We start from the raw sequence: 20,545 nt of genomic DNA, 5'->3' as shown, positions 1-20,545 counted from the left end.
TGCTGGGGACCATGGGAGCATGTCTCCCCCGCTACCCAGGCTCTCTGGGGAGCCTGTTGTCCTCCCAGGGTTTCTGGGAGTACTTAAGGCATGTCAGTCTTGGGCCGTCTCTCTTCCCAGGGAAGGGGGCTATCTCTGAAGCATGTCTGGGAAGAGATGTTTCTGGCCCTCCCTGCACCTCTCCCCCAGGGGTGTCTCTGACCTGCAGCACTTCGGATGAGACTGGGCAGCTCTGAGCTGTCTTTTCTCCCAGGGGCTCTGGGATACCTCTCTCTCCCGAGGGCCCGGCCTCTGGAGCCATTTCTTCCCTGTGTGGGGGCCGTCTCCTGGTGTTTGGTTGGCTTGTGTTGGCCAAGAGAAAGCCTCTTAGGGGGCGTCTCCACGCGGGACTTCTCTGGGAGGGGGGACTGTGTCTCGCCCATGGGGTTCCCGGGCGGTGTGTCTGCCCGTGGGGAGGGGGAGACTGTGTCTCCTCGGGTTATCTGAGTGGGGAGGGGGGCCGTGTCTCTCTCGTGTGTTGGGGGGGGCGGGGGTCGGGGAGGGGGGTTTTGGGCGCATCGGATGCCCACACTGGGGTCGTGTTTCTCTTGGTTCGTGCCACTTCCCACCGCCTCGCTCCTCCCGGGAAGGGCTCCCGTCCCGCCCCCACTCCACCCCAGTCCCTGGCGCTGCGAGCACAATCCCGTCGATTTGTAATGATTTCCGTCTCTCTGTCTTTCTCTTTCTCTGACCACCCCCGCCCCCCACCCCGCCGCGAGCATGCGCAGGCACCTCCCCTACCACTCCGGTTCGGTTCGTTTCCGGTTTGTTTGCTGAGCTGTCAATGAAAGACCCGTGTAATTATTCCCGAGCTTTACAATAAAAGTGTGAAAACCGGACCCCACTTGGCTTCTTCTGGGCCCTCGGGCCGGCGTCCCGGGGAGAGTGGAGGCTAAGTCTGGGGTAGAGACCTTGGAGGGGGGTCGGGGGACGCGGACGGGAGAAGAGGGATCGAGACCCGCATTGGGATTAATCGGTGCCACGCAGGGATGGGGGCAAGAGGACGGAGACTGAGGACATCTACTTCATACGCCTCAAAGTGGCCCCCGTGCCATCCGCTGGGCCCGATCCGCTCCCGGCAACCCCATTCCCACCGGAGCTGACATGCAGGCTAAGGGGTTAGGCTTGGGGGGCGCGCCGCGCTGCGGAGGGTTAAGCTGTGCTGCCTTCTTCCAGGGGGCATGTATCCATTCCCGCACCCCTCATTTAGCAACGAGTTTGAATCGTGGAACTGGATAGGAGAAGGGGCGGGAGACATCTGTCTGTCTGTCGCTCCCTCTCACGCTCAGGAACGAGGGTTGGAAGTCGATGTATGGGGACCCGAAAAGGTCTCAGCCCCCGTCCCCGACTGCGCTCCCCTCCCCCTGCTTCCGGGCCCGAGCGGCCCCGGCCTCCTCAGTCCGGCTCCCGGGTAAACACCGGCTCCGTAGAGGTCGTAGAACAGAGACCGGATCAGCCGGTTTCCCGGCCCCGCCTCCCGAGGCGCCCCTCCCCCCGCGTGCGCTTCCGCTCAGCCCGCGTGCCGTCTACCCCCGCTCGCGCAGCGTGGGCCTGGCTCTCGGACCCCGGGGTTGGTTCAGCTGCTGGGATTAGTCGAGAGCAGGGACTAATCCTGGATGAGCCTCCTTGTAAACCCGGATCGACCGCCGGTACGGCGGAGGTCGTGGGGGCCCCTTTATCCATTCCCATACTCCGGGCTTCGCAGGGCCTGGACCCGCCCCACGCCCCCTCGCTACAGTCGGAGACAAGTTGGTTGGATCTGCTGTGCGGAAGAGGTAGGGGCCGGCGGGGGGCAGCGTGAAGACACTGCCAAGATCAGGCCTGGATCAGTCGCGCCCCAGAGAGCCTGGCAGTGGGTTGGGGGGTGGGCATCCTGAAAGGAAGGGCAGAGGCCCCTCTGGCAGCCTCTGAATCCACAAGGGGTGAGGTCAGCTCCCTGGCTCAGTGTGCAACTCCGTGCTCCCCACCGATCCTCCAGTTACAGAATCTCCAGCCCTCCCTCTACCTGTGGCAAGGGTGACCTGCCCCTAACCTTGAGGCCTCACCTCCTGATCACAGGAGGCACTGAGTCAGCAGGAGGGCCCCATGTCATCTCCACCCCTGACTTGGCCAGACAGTGGCCAACAGCTCCTCCTGTTGAGGCCAAGCCCTGGCAATGATATCAGGGGTCAAGGGACTAGGGTACTAGAATCCTGTCCCTGGTTGGTGCATTCATACCACAAACATTTCACGGTCTCTATGGGAGAGGCAGACAGGTAAACAATGACCACATCATGTGTTCAGCCCTGCCCTGAGCCATAACTTCAGGCTAGAGAGCCAAAGGTGGTGTCTCCTCCAGCACCGTCCAGCAGGCTTCCTGGAAGAGGTGGTACCAGAGCTGAGTTCTAAAGGGCAGATGGGGAAGAGCCCAGTGAGGAAGGGGTCTGCATCCCAGGCTGATGGAGCAGTGTGTGCAAGGGCCTGGAGGTACAAAAGGAGAAGGTAAGGTAGTTCAGGAGGGCAGGAGAAGTTGAAGAGGAAGGCAGGGGCCAGAGCTAGCAGGGCCTGCTGGTCAACCTAAGAAAGGAAAGGGAGCCACTGAGGGATTCTAAGCCTCTAAAAGAAAAGGTCAGATTTATGTTCTTTACAGATTCTAACTGTCCTCTTGCCTTCTCTGCTGAGGTTTCTCTGGAGAGCCTGGGTTGGAGGTGGAGGCATATACCCACAGACAGCAAGGAAGAGGAACCAGGGTACAGTGTATATTAGGAAATTCGGTCCCCACATCCTTCCATCACACCTGGAGTTAGAGAGACCTACATTAGAAATCTGTAGCACTTCCTAGTGGTATGAGCTTGGGCAGGTGACTGTGCCTTGGTTTCTTCATCTGTAAAATGGAGCTAATAATGCTTACCATCACAGAGGATCATTGTGGGGCTTCAGTGAAATCATGTGTCCACTCTTTTATTTAACTCATATTTAACACCTACTGTGGGGCAGGCTCTGTGCCAGCTGCTGGCGTTACAGCACTGAATTAGACAGGCATGGTCCCTACTGTCTCTTAGAACTTCCATTCCAGTGGAGAAGACAGACAATAAACAAACAAATGAGGTAATTATAGATTGTGTTAAAGCGCTGTGAAGGAAACAAACAGTGGGACACAAAGGAGGATAACTGGAGGTGGGGGAGAGAAGGGGGCTGCCCTACTCAGTGTGGCCCAGGCAGCTTCTCTAAGGGAACCTGAAGATTTAGAGCTCAGAACAGAGTATTCCAGGTACAGAAAATTGCAGCTGCCAATGCCCCAAGATGGGAGACAATAAGGAATTTAGCCTGATTCCTCTAAGATGCTAGGCTTCCTGAGGGAAGGAACCTAGGTCTCTCACTTCTCGCCACCTCCTGGATAAATACTGGGGGAAGTAAATAGAAATGGAGAGGAATTTCCAGCTTGCTGGGTCACCTCCCCGCCCCCATCCCCTGGAGTGTGTTGTGAAGGGGGTGCTTTTGGCCTCTTCTCAGCCTGCCCATCTGCACAGCTTAATCTTCCCTCCAGCTGTTCTATACAGGAAAGGTCTCTGCCCACTCCTGTTCCTTTCCTGGGGTTCCCAATCCTCTCCTTGGACAGGAGGGGCAGCTTGGGCCCCCGCCCAGAATCTGATGATCGAGAGAGCCTGGACTGAACATGATTTAGTATCTGACCTGCAGGGGTTGAGTGTTACTGGGGCCCTCTGGAGTCTCCCCCTCAGCTGGGATCTCACTTCAGGGAGACCTTGAGGAAAGCTTCCTTACGCGTGGATACATTTCACACACAGCCACCCGTGCTGCACAGCGCACACAGCTCCTCTCACCCGCTCACATCCAGCTGCACATTATGTCTCCATGGCAACCAGAAGGCCTGGTCCATGGATGTTAGAAATAAGTGCCAGAGGAAGAGGAAAGAGAGAGAGAGGAGCAGCATCAGAAATAAAGAGACTCAGAAAGATAGCCTCCCAAGGAGGCCCCCTCTCTTTCCTTGCACCCTCTGCCAGGAAGACTAGAATGGACTCAGGGCCTCAAGAATGGAGGACCTCAAGGTGGGCACTAAGCAGTGGGCTGAGGGCTGTCTGGACACAGGTAATAGGGGCCCAGTGGGCAGTGAGGGAGGAGCAGGACCAGGGGAACTTGAGTGAGTCTGGAGTTTTGGACTAAGAATACTTGGTCTGGGTAAAAGGCAGAGGAGGTGTGTGGGTAGGGATGCGAGACTTAGGGGAGCTACTTTCCCTTCTTCCTGGCCTAATTGGCTGTTCAGGCCGAAACCACCTCTTAGTCACTTAGTCTAATTAGAATTGTTCTGGAGAAGACAGTGGGGGAGGGGAAGGAGAAGCTGGGGTGTGAAGGGGGAAGGGTGGGAGGAAACGGAGCTGAGTGGGGATGGGGAGTGGGAGTTCCTTCTATCACCTTCCATCCTTTCTGTCACCATCCAGTGGATGGGCTGGGCTATAACTGTCCAGGCTGTGGGTCACTCTAATACCCCCGCCCAGCTGTCACTCGTGTTCCCTCACACACACCTGCTTTCTGCTCAGTGTCTGTCTCTTCCTCTAGCTCTCTCTTACTCTCTCTCCTGCTCTGCTTCTCTGTCTCCTCATCTTTCTTTTTCCCCTTCTTCAGGGTCTCCCAATCTCTGGCCAACAATGTTTGCCTCATAAACAGGTGAAGATTTTGGAGTGCTGGCTGGGGCTGATCCACTTTGGAGTGGAGGAGAGGCAGGGGGGCGGGATTATACTGAGAGCAGCCTCAGCTTTTGGGAGTAAGAGGGAAGGGGGCAGACACTGCCCAGGCATGACTTCCCCCCAACAGACACACACACACCTCTGTTCCCACCTCCCTCCCCTAACCAAGTGTCATCACCTCTCTGGAGTATGTGGAGCTTGGCCTCTGGAACTGGACTGTCTGGATTGCCTTGGACAAGTAACTTAACCTCCCTGAGCAGCAGTTTCTCTAGCTATGAGATGGGGATAATCGATCCTAACTTTGTAGTGTGGATTTAAAAGGATGATGCATGTGAACTGCTTAGCACGGTAAGTTATAAGTGCTCAATGAACTCAGCTTTTATCCTCAGTCCCCAGCTCCTTTCCTTTCCCAGGCCCTTCGGGAACCAGGACGTGTGCATCTTTCCCTTCTCCTTCTTCTGCTTCCCCATTATTGCGGCCCCTAAATTACCTCTCAGTTCCTAGACTCAACCCCATGGCCTTTCTCTCAAGGCTCCCCTCTATGGGTGGGTGTCCCCGTTGTGGGGGATGAGTATGGAATAGCAGGTTAGGCTTGGACCCTGCCCCTGCCCACGGGGGTAGGGGTTCGGGACATACCCCTCTCCAGTCTGGGGACTGGGTTTTCCCTCCTCTGCAGGCCTGGAAGAAGACGAAAGGGGACAGCCATAAATGATGTAGGGGAAGTGCACTTGCTGAGGGGGACAAGACGGGATGAGCAGAGTCCAGAAGCCTAAATATTTCATGGGGCTGCAGCACCGGGAAGGGCAAAGTCCCTGAGCTGTGTTTGTGAACGTGCTCTGGACTCCACATGGCTTGGAGCCGTTCCACATGCTCATTCCCCCTGCACCCCCGGAAAACTGCCCGCAGTGACCCCTTTCCTGGCCAGGAGCCTTCCCAAGTTCTCTCAGCACTTGCAAATTTAATTTCTTACAGCTGTGGTAGTTTGTTCAGGTTTGAGGCTGTATTTTGACATGGTCATGTTTTTCTTGCCCGTGTACTCAGTTTCCCGCTTTAGATGCCCCGGGACTGGTACTCTTGCCCCTCATCTCAGTGTTATCAGGAGAGCCACGTAGTTGGCAAGAGGTGATGGGGTGGGGGCAGAGGCAGGGCTGGCGGGAAGGAGGTCTCTCCGATTTTCTGTCTGTGTCCGTCATGGTTGACTGAAGAGCAAGGCATCTATCTGAGCAGGGGGTGAATGGGCGGAGAGCAGCAGGGTCTAGTAGCTTCCGTGTCCACTGCTTACAGATGACCTGGGGGACAGCCTCTGCCAAATCTCTGCCTCCAGGTGGCCCCTGTCGGCTGCTCTCCATGGTCCTTTTCCTGACTCCACATCTAAGTTGGGGATTAGAAAGTGCCCTTGTGATCTCTGTCACAGATTCCCCTTTATCCTTTTCCTTGACCTTGGTCAATCTATCATTATTTCATTTATTTGTTTACTTGTTCAATTTCTGTCTCTTCCCACTAGAATAAAAGCTTGCAGGAGGCAAGAATCTTGTTTAACTTATTTACCAGCCCTGAATGAATGAATGAATGGATGGGAGGAAATCTGCTTGGGGAGTCTGCAGCCAGAGCAAGAAAAGGGAGGCAGAGGGAGGGCAGCCACAGGTGAACAGGGATACAGGTGGGAAGGGTTGTGGTGGAGAGGGGGAAGGAGGTGTGGAAAGTGAGGGGCGTGGGTGGGATGGGGATGAGAGAGAGACTGAGGAAGAGGGGGATGTGAGGAGGGAGCTGAGATGGAGGTAGATGAAGCTGGAGCCATGAGGCATGGGCTTTGGGTGAAAGGATCCAGGCCCCCAGAGGGGCTAGAGGCAGGTGCCTTTGAGCAGAAGGAGATCAAGCCTGGAATAGAAAGCCAAGGACAGGCTCTACCCTCAGCAAGTCTACGCTTGGAATTTGGGTTTGGGGCCAGAGTGGGTGGAATGCAGAAACCCACCAGGAATAGCTGAGCCATGGGAGTTTCCCAGGGCCTGCTGGTACCATCAGTGTCCCTCCAGCTCACCCTCACCCCCAAATCTGGGCCAGATGCCCAGACAGAGGTCCCCTTCACTTGCCCTTCTAAGCCCATAAACAGGAAATGCCCCAGGCTGCGCTAACCAGTGCCGCCCTCAGAGAAAGAGCCAGGGATCTTCCCAGGGCAGGAGGGAGGTACACAAAGCCAGTAGGGTGTCCTGACTCTGATTACCCAAGCTTCAGAAGCCTCCATCTGCCCAAATCAAAGGTGATGGCAATATCAACTCATTAGCACTAAGCCCCTAGAGGAACCTGGGCTTGAAAGAGGAATCCTTTCCCAGGGCTCTTCCTTGTCCCTGGCCCCCTCCTGAGCCCTGGGGCTTCCTGAGAAGGCAGGCAAGGGACAGGGGTGGTAGCCTGGGGTGCGGTTGGGGAGACTCCCATCAGAGAGATGGTGTCTCCCCCAGAATTGGCCAGAGTGGCTGTGGAGGGGGAAGCAGAAAAGATTGGAGGTGCTGTGCACCTGCAGTGGTTGTCATGGCAACCTGACTTGCATCCCAAGAGGGTGGCCTCTCCCTCAAAGCCCTATGAAGCCTGGAACACAAGCGTGGACACACACACACACACACACACACACACACACACACATGCAGCTTCGCAGAACTCTACCCCTGAGAGAGCCCTATCAGCTTCCTCCCTCTTCTGCTCTCTACTTCCCCAGGTGAGGCTGAGACCAGGGACGGGGCCATGAGAAGAGGCTGTATCAGGGGGCTAAGGATGGGGAGGCCCTCCACAAAGCAGGGTGTTGGTGTGTGGGGGTGTGCAGTGTGCCTGGGGTGGTGTCCCCAGTATGCGCAGAGAACAAGTGCCTACTCAGCTCACCCACTGCCAGTCCGGCAGTCAGACCACACAGGAGAGGGATTTGGGAGGGAGATGATTATTAACAAAGACAACAACAATCACAGTTAACCTTAATTGAGAGCTTATTAAATCCCAGCTATGTGATTGTGGCGAGCATTTTAGAGGCAGTGTCTCATTTGATCCTCACAACAACTGTACAAGGTAGGAATTATTAGCCCCATTTACAGATATGAAAACTGAGATGCTAAGAGGTAAAGTAACTTGCTCCAGGTCCAGGAACTGGAAAGAGACAGGGCAAGACTCTGCAGGAGGAGGCAGAGGACAGGGGTGCCAACGTCTAAGGCCACTTCTCCTGTCCCCAGGCCCGCAGGATACTCCCTCCCGCCCGTGTGCCCCATGCACTTCAACAGGGCTGGTCTGGTACTGCACCAAGAGGCAGGGCCCGGTAAGTCTCAGTGCCTGCCTGGGCTGAACTGGGGCAGCTGAGGGCACCTGTGAGGGTGTAGGGACACAGCAGCGGGCATCGTGATTGGCACGAGCCAGGGGAGCGGCTGGCAGCCTTGCTCCTGGTAAACATGAGGAGAGGTTACTTCACAAGGAAACAGTAATTAACTTTAATTAGCACCTTGCATCTCGGAATATTATTAACATCTCAATTTCTCTAATCAAGGCAGCAAGAGAGGGGCGGCATCTGCCTTGCTGACTCCTTCCTGGCCGTGCTCCCTGGCTTGGCATGGTTCCTGCCCGGCCCCCACTGCCTGGATGGCACCCAGGAGCACTTCCTCAGAGCCGGGTTGCCAAGGGGAGCCGGGGAGTGAGGGGAGCCTGGACTGCCAGGGCAGAGAGAGCAGGTCCAGGTCACGGATGCAGGAGCCGGCAACAGGGCAGAAGGACAGGGGCAGGGCTCTTTGTGTGGCCACCTTATGTTTCCAAGTAGACTATAAGCACCAAAGGAGGACGAGGCCGTGTTCCCCATCAGAGAACAACGTGGCTGCCTCACTGTCCCCTCTTCCTTCTTCCCTGTCTTCCTTCCTTCTCCCCTCTCCTCTCACTCTCCCTTCTTCTCCTTCTCTGAGGTCTTTCTCTCCCTTCTCTCCAACTCCCCTTCTCCTCCTCACCCTAAGTTTCCATTTCAACATGAATCTATTAAGCATCCTTTACAGGCCAGGGGCTGGCTTCCACCACTGGGGATGCAGCAATGGACACCACCGGATAAATCCTGCCCTGGGGAGTTTAGAATCCCACGGAGGCAATAAGGCTTGGGCATAAAGAACTGTAATTGGGCTCCATCCTAATAGGCATCATAATGGAGGTGCAGATAGAAGGCTGGGGGTGGGGTGGGTTCTAGGAGGGAGGAGGAATGGGAGAAGCAGGGCCCCTAATGGTGGGGCACCCGGACGGAGACCATCTTGGGCACCACAACGAAGGCAGAGGGATCCTGAGGCAGCAAGGGCACTTGGTGCTGTTCAGCCCTCTTCAGAAGGCCATCAGGGAGGGGAGGCCCTGAGGGCACAGGAGTTGCCTCTCTCATCATTACAGCCACCCTCAATGGCTGCTAACCCCACCAGGCATCTGATATTCATAACTGACTGTTCTCCTTGGTCTAATTACAGCGGCCTGATGCTTGCACAATTGGTTATCTATTTGGCAGTGTCCTCGTGGCTGTCTCCCATTCCATCCAATTTGTATTTATTGAGCACCTACTACCTCCCTGGAGTAGGCTCCAAGGGCTGGGGCTCCTCTCACAGGGTGTGGAGGGGGTCACAGTCAGTTGAGCTGCCTAGAGGCCTGACATCTCAGCAGAACAAAGGCGGTATGTTCCGGGGGTTCCCCCAGGGAACAGGCTGGTTCCACATTGGCCTCGTCAGCACTCCTCGCCTCGGCTATACTTGCGCCTACACAAGTACACTTCCCCTCCCACCTCTGTTCTAACAGAGGACAGTGCCAGAAGGCTAAGGTTCAACTGCAAATCTTGTCCAACATTAACCCAGAGGGCAGGTTAGATGTTCAGTGGAGACCCCGTGTCATGTTGCCAGGTGCAAAATGGCACCAGTTTTGTCTGACCGCCCTACTGTGGGCCACGGAGCGGGAATGGGCATTTGTTTTTCTTTTGCTCTCACTCTGCTTGCCAGTTATGATCATCTTTGGGTGAGGCCTACAGCATCGCACTGAATTCTCACAGGAACATAAAGAAGCAGGGATTCTCATGCCCATTTAACAGCTGACAAAACATGACAGAGGTGACGGGTCACACAGGTGGTCAGAAAGTGAAAGCAGAGCAGGACAAGCCCCACTGTGGCCGACTCAGGATCACTTTCCTAATCTCGGTCTCCCCACTTGATTGTGAGCCCGGCCTCGGCCAGGAGCTGGGATGCTGGGAGGGGCCTGAGCAAGGCCCCTGCCCTCAAGGACAATGAGAGAGCGGCCCCTCGCCTGCTAGCAAACCCTAGCGCTCTCCCCTCCTTCCCCTCCCTTCCCCCGGCTCCTCCCCACCCCCACGCCAGCTCCCCAGGGCCCGGGGCTGCGCCTCTGTAATTGTAGAGTAGCCTGCACAGGGCGGGGAAGAATCTGACGTTTCCAAAGGCCTTTTTGATGTCGGTGATTATGGCAATGACGAGGCTGTCCATCTCCTACCAAGACTGGGGCCTTTCTTTGTTTCTCTCTCAACCGGGGTCTCTCTTGCTCTCTCTGCCCTGAGGACTGGTGTTGTCAGGGGACCAGCACTTGCTTCTCTTTGTGGGAGGAAGGGGATGGACCGGGCCGATGTGAAACCTGGGGAATCAGCCCACCCTTCACCTTCCCGGAGCTCTGGAGTGTGCTGACGTGAGCATTAGCATAACATTTGCATAAGGAACAATTGAAGAGATTGGAGTCTTGCCCCAGAGGAAACACCTGCAAGGAACTGTGAATGAAAGCCTCTCCCGCTCCCCACTCTGAGATCCCTCCCACCCCCAACCACAGGATGGGGGGAAGTGGCAGGAACCCAGCATGCCTAATGATGATGACAACGACGATGACGAAGTGATCACAGATCACAGTTATCACTCCCGGAGTGCCTACTAAGTGCCCGGCACTGGAGAGCATCTTCCGTCTACACAGCCACCCGAGGTGGCAATCTTATTGTTCCATAATACAATTTACAAAGGAGGAAGCTGAGGCTCAGCCGCCCCGAAGCCAACTAGATGATGTTAGTGGCAGAGCTGAGTTTTGGAATGGGGGTGTGCCCTCATGCCCTCAACCACTCACGGCGGACTGGGGTGCTCTGGGCTCACCTCGGGCGCCAAGATCCAGTCTCTGCGGGCCCAGGGGATCCCAGGAGGACTGGAACAAGGGCTCGAGACAGGTTCCTCCACACGGACACACATGGTCACACGCATGCACAGCCGCTCTGCCCTGCCCCCACCCGTGCTTCTGGAGGCAGAGGAGCTAGGCTGACTTGGCCCATAACCAGGTTAGCCAAGATCCAATTAGCTAGTTAGCACAGGCAGAGCTGGGGGCAGGCAGAGCACGCAGGAGAGCGGGGACGGATGGGTCGAGTAATGTGCAGAGACAGCGGCTCCACGCTAACCTGATAAGCAGCTCCCAGCATCGATGAGGCCCAGCCTGGCAGGCGGAGTGGCCTCAATCCCGGGCGGCTGGTTGGCGTGCGGGGACAGCCTCTGATCCCCATCCCCCGGCTGCCACACAGCCCTTCACAGTGCCCTCCTCCTCCGGCCTCCCCTCAGCGGCACTCACTCCCGCCCTGCCTCCTCTGAGGGCTGCGGGGAAGGCAGCTTCCTCGGGATACATTTTCATCCAGATGAGGCTGGGATGTCTGCCTCAGGGAAGGAAGGTACGGGTGAGGTGAGACCACCACCTCCTCCAGGTGGGAGGGCGGGGGTGAAGCAGCTGGAGGAATTATTGGGGAGGGGTGTTAAAATAATAACCGCCGCTATTTGTGGAGTTTGCTATGTGCCAGGCACTGTGCAGACCATTTATGTGTACTCTCTCTTTTACGCCCACAGCAACCCTTTGCTGTAGGTACTATTAGAATCTCCATTTTGCAGATGAGAAAACTAAGGCTCAGAGAGGTTAAGAAACTTGCCCAAAGTCAGGCGACTATCAAGACTCCTCAGGCTAAAACCACCACACAATACTACCCCTGAACCCGGTGTAGGATTAATAATAATGTAACTGATAGTCATACTTCCTGGCTTTTCTGTATATAATACTTTTGCTTTAGAATTTACAAAGGCTCTTTGGATTTATCCTGACAAGTCCATAAGGTAGATGTTTTATTTCTAATCCCTACTTTGCAAAGAAAGAAATTGAGGTTTGGAGGGGCAATGTGACTTGCCTGAAGCCTCAGCTGGTGAGTAACAGTCAGAACTTGAACCCAGGCCAGGACCTTCTGCCCCTAGTCTTGTGCTCTTGAGGAGACAATGGAAAGAGAAAAAGACATCCCATCCTTAAGTGAAGGGTGGGTGGTTCATCTATTTACTTATCGTCACAAGCTTGCTGGAAGGATTGCGAAAGGCACCGTGCTGGGCACGCTTACTGGGGGGTGGGGGGAGAAAGCGAATGTTTTCCTGCCTCCGTGGAGCAGGTGGAGAGGAAAGCCCTGAAGTTCAGTGTCCGGGGACATGGGGCTGCGTTGGCCAGGGGACTCCAAGGAATGAAGGGCCAAGAGAAGGGTCTGCTCCTTACGGCACCAGATCATCTCTGGTCTGACATCCTCATGTTTTTCAGAGGCTGCATCTGAAGCCCAGGGAGCTAAGTAACTCCCCAGGGTCACACAGATATGGGCATGCAAACCAGGGCTCCGGACTTTAAGGTGAGGTTTCCCCTTAGCCCGGGGCCTCCCATTTATAGCAGGATGGGGACTTCCTAATCTTCTGAGCTCTAAGTCCTGTCTGACATCCCCTCACACCCACCAGGGAAGGAACAGATGCTGTGCCAACCATCCCTGGGGGGGAAGTGCTCCCATTTCCCTCTTTCTGTGCTCTGGGGGGAGGGAATCAGCTGAATTCTTGCCGCTTCAGGCCATCTGGGGCTTTGGGGGTGGGACCCGGGGATGTGTGTTAAGAAGGACAGCATGAGGAAGGCACACACCAGTGCGGGGCACAGCGTTTGAGCCACGCCCCGGAGAACATGGGTGCACGTCCGTGTTGCTCTCTGCCTTCCCCAATACCGGCACCAGAAGGGTTAAGACGTCCCCAGCCCCAGGGGACTGAGGAGCTGCCTGTGCAGGAAGCTGCTCTCCCAGTCCCCAAGGCCTCGGGGAGTGGGGAGGGGAGCAGCTTGCTCAGCCTCTTTCCCAGGCTCCTCAGCCTCCCTGGGGATCCAGCTACATGCCGGAGAGGTGACCCTTGACCCTTCCCCCTCCCCCCTCCTGCCCTCCCCAGCCTAACTGGGTAAAGACTCTGATCCCTGCTCAGGGTGCTGGGAGAGTGGGATCCCCCCTACTTCCTCACCTCGCTTTTCCCACCATCTCACTTATTCCCCTTCATGCCTCCCTCCACTCCCGTTCCAGAGTCACCATATTCAGACCCCTGAGTTTCTCCCCCACCCCGGCTCTGGGCCCCCAGGCCTTTCTTCCCAGCCCCCTGCATTTGTAATCTTCTAAAAATAAAAGCCTGCGTTTCAAGTAGGCAACTCCGGAAATACACAATCCAGCCCAGGCATCCACCGGGTGGGGACAAGAAAGGATCGTGTCCAGAGAAATACCTAGACACAGCAGCTTCCACCCTCCCAGGTAAACACAGGAACGCAGCCTGTTCCTGATGAGAAAGAAGGCAGGAGTGGAGGATGGGCACAGGAAGAGGGAGAACACTCTCCTGGGCGGGGCTCTTGAGCTAAGGTCCCTAACAGAGAGGGTCTGGGTCTCCCTGTGGCCTCCCCTGTCTGTCGTCATGAACAATTGCTCCTCTCCTACTTCCTCAGCAATTGCTGGGCGAGGTGGGGGGCTCCTTTCCCCCATGGCCAGCCCCGTACATCCAGAGTCAGAACTGAAATCCAGGGAAATCCCAGCAGGTTCGGGCCCTATCCCCTGCTCTGCTTCCCAGGAATGGGCAGGATGGCCACTTTGGGCAGCGCTGTTCAGAGACATCTGTTCCCCATCCCTCTGCCTCCTCCTGGACCCTGGCCATGACAGAGGCCAAAGGGGTTCAGGAGTGGCACCATCTAAGATCCCCTTGTCTTTCCCAGCTTGTGATCAGATGGCCATGGGAAAGGGGGCTCCTCACTGGCCGGAAGGGACACTCCAGACCCTCTGTGGCTGACCCAGGCTGCTTCCACAGGGTGGCAGAAGGACTGGGACCAAATCGTGCTGGACTTTGATAAGATTCACGCCCGCACTGGGCCTGATGGACTTTCTGGCTGGAATTTGTGTAACTGCCCAATCCTGGTACATTTGGGGACCCCACGAACGATAGTAATAATTGGAAGAGTAATAGCTAACATTTTTTTAAGCACTTACTGTGTATCGGACCTGGGCTAAATACTACATGTGCTTCATTCTCAGTCCCCTCAGGAGCCCATTTTTATCATCCCTAATTTACTTATTTTTAATTTTTTTGTAACTTTAATTTTTTACAATTTAAAAAAATTTTCGGCCTCACCACGTGGCACGTGGGATCTTAGACCAAGGATCGAACCCACGTCACCGGCAGTGGAAGTGCGGATTCTTAACCACTGGACCACAAGGGAAGTCCCCACCCCTAACTTATTGGCGAGTAAACTGAGGCACGGACTGCTCACAGAGCTGACCCTAGCCCCAGGTCACACTAGTAAATGGCATCCCGACAGCCGACTGACCCTTGCTAACCCCAGCCTGGCAGACTCCTGCAGCAGCCTCACAAGCCCCGCTGGCCTTACATCTCCTTCAGCGGGAGGCTGGGCGGGGCTGGCAGCCTCAGCAGGGCCCGCCCACAGCATAAGAGTGAAAGAGACAAAGACTGACTAGAGAAGCTGCCCCTCTCTCTGGTCGGCATCTTGGGACCCTTTCCCAGCCTGTTGCCTGGCCTTGGTGCTCTTCCCCACATCTGGCTTTTGCATCCTAAAAAGAATTAGCCCCTCCTCTCAGGCCCAAAGGGAGCTGTCCAGCTCTTCCTATACAGCACACGATCCCCACCCGAGAGCAGGCATTTTGAAATGCAGCCTTTTGGGTTTAGACAAAATGTATCTGTCACATGGAAATTCGATGGTGTGCCTGTGCCTGGGAGAATCCCACCATTAAAGTTGGTAACACAGGTAAACACTTAGGCCAGCACCCGGCATATGTACAGGGAGTAGATTAGGGGGTCACTCATGGGACCCCTGAGATGCATCACCCATGGTAATAATAATGCTCGCATTACCAGCTACCAGTTATTATCAATCACAAGCCTGACCCTGTGCTGAGCACTTCCCAGACATTTAATATTTGCAACGACCTATAAGTTACATGCTACTCTTCCTCATCTTACAGATGAGAAAACTGAGGCGAAAGTCTCACAGTTAGTAAGTGCTTGAGGTGGGATTTGAACCCAGGCCTACAGATAAGTGGCTTTCTTGTAGTCACTCTGCTCCTGGCTGATTGGCCCTTGTGCATGTCCCACAAGTACACAGGCCCCTTGGGTAAAGTTGGCAGCATTTCCTGAAACTCCAAAAATGCTCCAAGCAGTTCTTTTTTTTTTAAAGAGTTTTTTGATGTGGACCAGTTTTAAAGTCTTTATTGAATTTGTTACAACATTGCTTCTGTCTTATGTTTTGGATTTTTTATTTTTTTGGCCACAAGGCATGTGGGATCTTAGATCCCTGACCAGGGATCGAACCTGCACCCTCTGCATTGGAAGGCGAAGTCTTAACCACTGGACTGCCAGGGAAGTCCCTCCAAGCAGTTCTAATGGGAATGTCCTGCAACTTGGGTCAGGCTTTGCTTTAACCCTCTAGTTGGCTGCTGGCCAGCACTCACCTTCCTGTGTCAAACTCTTCTGATCAATAACTAAGGGATGCTTTTATGCTCATAAAGCACCCACTAAAATACCACGTCATTATTGTAATACTTGATAGCTCCTCCCCACCAAAGAATCCCCTTTCCCTTCTCCTGTTTGTCAGCTGAGCTACTAATTTATATGTTCTGTTTGTCCTTCGCTTTTAGGTCCTACCTGATCCTCCCTCCTACTGTGACCTTGGGGGTCCAGGATACATTCCATGCAAACTCCCCCTCACCACTCCTACCGGTATGGCCTTGAGACATGCATTTAACTCTAGCCCCTCTGTTTGCCCACCCTGTTATCTCTTTCTTAATACTTCTCTGGTCACATCACTCCTGCTCCTCCTCTGATTGTCTATGGTGTCCCTATCACTGCCTCCCTCCCCCGAGCCAATGGCACTGAACCGCCCAACATGTGTAAGTGTGACTGCATGGAAAATGTAACTTTCAAAGAGCCTGAAGTTGAATGACAGTAAACAGAACCTTGGAGATCCAGACATCATCTAGGGTATACACGGACTCAGCAGCAGGAACTTAGGCATAAGGCAAGATGGGAGAGAGAGGGATGGGATGATCAAATGAATGAGCTGGAGGGAGAAATGGGAAATGAGGGAAGTGATATTGATTCACCCAGGCCAAAAGAATCCTTGACTGTCAGTGTTGGAAAGGCCCTTAGAGATCAACAAGTCCAGGAGTGGCAAAGGAGTTTCAAGTCATGAGCTAATGCTGAATGATGAATAGCAGCTGCCTGGAGTGTGTCCTGAGAAGAAATTGTCGTTATTGATTAGCAATGTCTGCCATGGGCACTGGATTAGAAATGGTAGCATGCGTGCCAGAATTTACATCCCTGATCTAGTTTCGACCTCTTCATTCTGGAGCAGCTGAGAAGCCCAGAGGGGAAGAGACTTGTCCAAGGATGATACATTGGAGCAAATCTCAGGGCCCTTGCTGTCTCCTAAAACCCAAGTGAAGGTTGCACACACATCCTAGACAAAGACAAGGGACCCAGGGAAAGAGCGTTCTCCGTATGGAATAACCAGTAAAGGAGCAGCCAACTTGAAGCTGTGAAGAAGACTGTGGATGCATCGTAGACCAGACACTGGGTGAGTGCTCAGTTCTCACTAGGTGATCAGTTGACCGGATATGTCCAGCACCCTGGTTGTACCTCCTCTGACCTCTGGCCTCCCACCTAGGGAGGACAAGGAGGCTCCCTGGAGCAGAGGCCTTGGCTCTCTCTAGACAAAGAGTAGAGAACACAGTCAGAGTGAGGCAAAAGGAGGGGGAAGTGGTCTTGAGGCAGGGATGGTTCCCATAGGAGCAAAGGCACTGACTATGCCACAATGGAGAGGGCCTTGGAGAAGATGGCAATTAGGAGGCAAGCACACAGGGACCTGTGCAGGTTTGGTATGTGAGCCAGAGGAGAAGAAAGAACCTCCAGGTGACAAGAGCTGCAGAATGGGGATAATGATACCCTGACAAAGCAGTGGGGGCTTGGAGCCTAGCCCTGCCAAGGTGCTGGCACAGCTAAGCCATGACGTACCACTTCCAGGCTGGGGGATGTGGGCCGTGGAGGGGCAGGGAGGTGGGCTGAGGTGCCCAGCATCAGCACAGCCTCAGAGGTTTGCTATTGAACTTCTGCCTCCCTCCCTGTCTCTGTTGCTTTTCCCTTCTCTTCCTTTCCCAGCCTATCTTTTCCTTTCTCTTTTTTTCTTCCCTGTACTGCTCTGTACAACAGAGTCTCCACCAGGAGAAGAAATGGGGAAGGGAGTGGTGAGAATGGTGGTAACTGAAAGATCTGGGAGGTGCTTTCATGCAGATCACCTCCCAAGGCTCTGAAAACAACCCAGGCTATGAAGCAGTCCAAGAGCAGAGAATCAGATCCAACATCATACCCAGTTTTTCACAAAAGGAAACTAACACCCAGAGAAGTGAAGACCTCCCCCAAGTCAGTGTCACGCTGATTTGCATCCCACTTTCCATCTCCCTTCTGCTGCTAGCACTCCCATATTTTCCCTAGGGAACCACCCCTTCCCTACCTCTGTCCATGTGGTTTAGAAAGTGCTGAATAAACCTGACCGTACCCAAGATCTCAGGGTGCCATATGACTGGAGCTGGCCCATCTGTGCCTTCCAACCCTGGATCACAAGTCTCGATAACAGTTGATCCCATAAGGTCAGCACTGGATGTTTTGTGGAACAACTGGAAAAGGAGTGCTTTTTTTCCATTGGGTTTGTCACGTTGGTAGGTTTAAGCCTGGCGCTGCTTAAAACACTTATGGAGTGGCTACCAGAGAGTAAAGCCAACACAAAGGAAAGGAGAGACAGATGCCAGATGACATCGTCTGAGTGCCTGGATCCAGCTATACCTGAAGACTAACCTTAGACTTTTCAGTTATGTGAGCAAAAAAAACTTAAGCCAGTTTGCGTTGGATTTGCATCCAAGAGACTCTAAAGCAGCTTAGAGAAACAGAAGGAGAGAAAGACCACCCAGAGACAGAGACAATTGCAGGGGTGAGGACCAGGTCTGATAGGAAAGTGTGGGAGTGGGAGGGCTGGTCCATTAGGATCACTGAACTGACATTTAACAGTGAAACAGGAATACCAGAATTTATTGGAGGGAACACACAGCCAAAGATGATTCTGCAGGTGGATTAATCTGAGGTGGGGTGAAAGTTTTTTTCCTGCTACATAAGCTATCTGTGTACTGACCAAAGTCCACCTGAGCCCCCAGCCTGCACAGGGTGTGGGTCAACAGAGGGTGGGGAGGAAGGCACGGTCAGTTGGAGTTTATCTTGACAGTCAACAGCCAGTTGCAACGGACGTCCCTACTAATAGCTCTTATGACGCAAGCCTCATTCCAAGACAGATCTTTAAAGACAAATGAAAACATTCAACTTATCCCCGCTTATCACGTGAGCTCAGCATTGCCCCCCTCCCCAATCCATTCCTTATCAGAAGTCCCCAGATTTTATCTGATTTACAGGATGCTAAACTTAGTGATAAACAAGAGAGACTGAAGGAGGAACTAAGTCACAAGCTTGACTCATCCACAGTCCAGGTTGCTCAGCTCCGACATGTCACACATGCAGCAACCCAGGGAAGGTGACCACAACTTTCCTTGCTGTAGCGGCACGATGTGCTGGAACCCCATTGATTATAACCTAATGAGATGACCTCCTGGGGACCACCAACCTCGGGCCTCCTCTGTGCTGCTTGCAGGAGGTGCCAGGTGGGGATGGGCATGGTGGGAGGAAGTCATGCCCTGCGCTGATAAGAAACTCCCTTCCCTTGTCCCAGACACACCGATGTCTGCCTCTCAGGGGTGAGAGGGAGGACACGGCCCTAAAGAAAGACAGAGAGGGTGGAGGGTCTGGTGCCTGGTGCCTGGGAGTTATTTCTCTCTTTACTCTTCCCCACCTCTCCCACTTCCCCTCACTGGGAAACAATCAATGCTTTAAAAAAAAAAAAGACATAAACAAAATACATATATGTAGATGTGTACCTATAAAATTCAATATATAAAAATACATACAATGTTCAAGAAGTTGTCATTCCCCCTGTTAACTCTATGTTTTAGAGATCTTTCCATGCTTTGCAGTTAAGGTCAGCCCCATCATTTCTTACAGCAGCATGGTAATTCTGTTTATTTATCCACCCCCTTATTGATGGACATTGAGGTTGTATCTGACTTTTATTTTTTACTGTTGCAAACAAGAACATCTAATACATTTTGTGCAGTGAACACCTAATAAACTTTGTGCACACGTATGAGTGTTTCTTGAGGATTCATTCCTAGAAGAGAGATTGCTGGCTCAAAGTGTGTGTGAATTTTTCGTTCTGAAAGATACTGCCAAGTTGGAGCGGAGACCTTTTTCCTGTGAAGGAGCCATCCCTGGGGCTGAACCAGAGATGAAAGGCACCTGGGGTGGAAAGAGCATGAGCTTTTAAGTCAGATGTGTTCAGGTTCAAATCCTGGCTCTCCCATCTTCTTCCTGTGTGACCCTGGATAAGTCACTTAACCTATCTGAGCTTCTGCTTCCTTAACTGCAAAGTGGGGGACCATAAGCGTTGCCTCACAGGCTGTTGCAAGGATCAACTGGCTTCCTATAGGCCAAGCCTCTAGCATGAGGCTGGCACAGAGTAGGCTCTTGGCTGAGGTTAGTACCTTTTTCCTGCCTGGACCCCCTTCTGCATTCATCGTGGGAGGCCACCTCTGGGGAGAGGCTGGGGAAGGTGATTTATTAGGAGTGTCAGGACAGAGTGAGGACTCCACAGTGGCTCCTTCTAAAGATCACCCAGGCAATTCTGGGAGCTAGGGACGATTTCAAGTAAAGTGTAAGGATTTGCTTTGGAGAACACAGCCTGGGGGCCATCTCCTGGAGAACCTTTCGCTAAATGATCCCTTCACCCCACCCATTGCCCTCCATGTTCTCATGGAAGAAAAAGTGGGACGGCTGGATTTTATCATAGGGAGTGGCTGGACTGCTCTCGGTACAGAGAATGAAACAAGAACACGCGCAGCAGACAGGACTAAGGTTGGGTAGCAGGGTAAGATCTCTGTCTTGAAAAGCCGACGTGTGGTGGGTGAGGAAAGCGGCAGGGCTGCCCTGCTGGAGATCCTGGCCCAGGAACTGGCCCGTCTGCCACGGTTCAGGGGCAGGGTGGTCCTGTGAAGGGGTCCGGAAAGCTGGCGGGTGTGGCCATTCTTTGAGAGTAATGGCCAGATTGTGTCCGCAGGCCCAGTCGGATCCCTGGCAATGCTCAGGGCCCCTCAGCTACAGGTTGCTGTGCACCCTCCCCCGACCTTCAGGGCTATGGTTTCTTCCTCCTGGAGACCACATGGGATGTGAGAATCCAAGACTGGGCTGCCCTTCCTCGAAGAGGATGAGTGTGTGAGCCCAGAGGCTGCTGCGGTGGGGACCACGGTGGCGACTGAGCCAAAAGAGGCAGAGCGCGCAGTGTGGTGGCAGCCATGGTGATGACGGCTCTATAGCTGTAGCCAGAATGAGTGATGGCTTGGT

General features: G+C 53.9%; 1 long non-coding RNA gene across 2 annotated transcripts; it reads left to right on the top strand.

Moving 5' to 3' along the window:
* The first annotated feature begins 7,944 nt into the window (after window positions 1-7,944).
* On the top strand, window positions 7,945-16,020 carry LOC309624152. Of its 2 annotated transcripts, XR_014241797.1 has the most exons (3): window positions 7,945-11,922; window positions 12,300-12,384; window positions 15,691-16,020. It is a non-coding gene; the product is annotated as an uncharacterized lncRNA (long non-coding RNA). The 2 variants fall into 2 exon arrangements; XR_014241798.1 differs by having other exon boundaries at window positions 7,945-12,384.
* Window positions 16,021-20,545: the final 4,525 nt, after the last annotated feature.

This window comes from Balaenoptera borealis (assembly GCF_965194805.1).
Source record: "Balaenoptera borealis genome assembly, chromosome: 2".
Taxonomy (NCBI): Eukaryota; Metazoa; Chordata; class Mammalia; order Artiodactyla; family Balaenopteridae; genus Balaenoptera; species Balaenoptera borealis.
The sequence above is the reverse complement of the archived record's forward strand: the minus strand, read 5'-3'. Positions and strand labels throughout refer to the sequence as shown.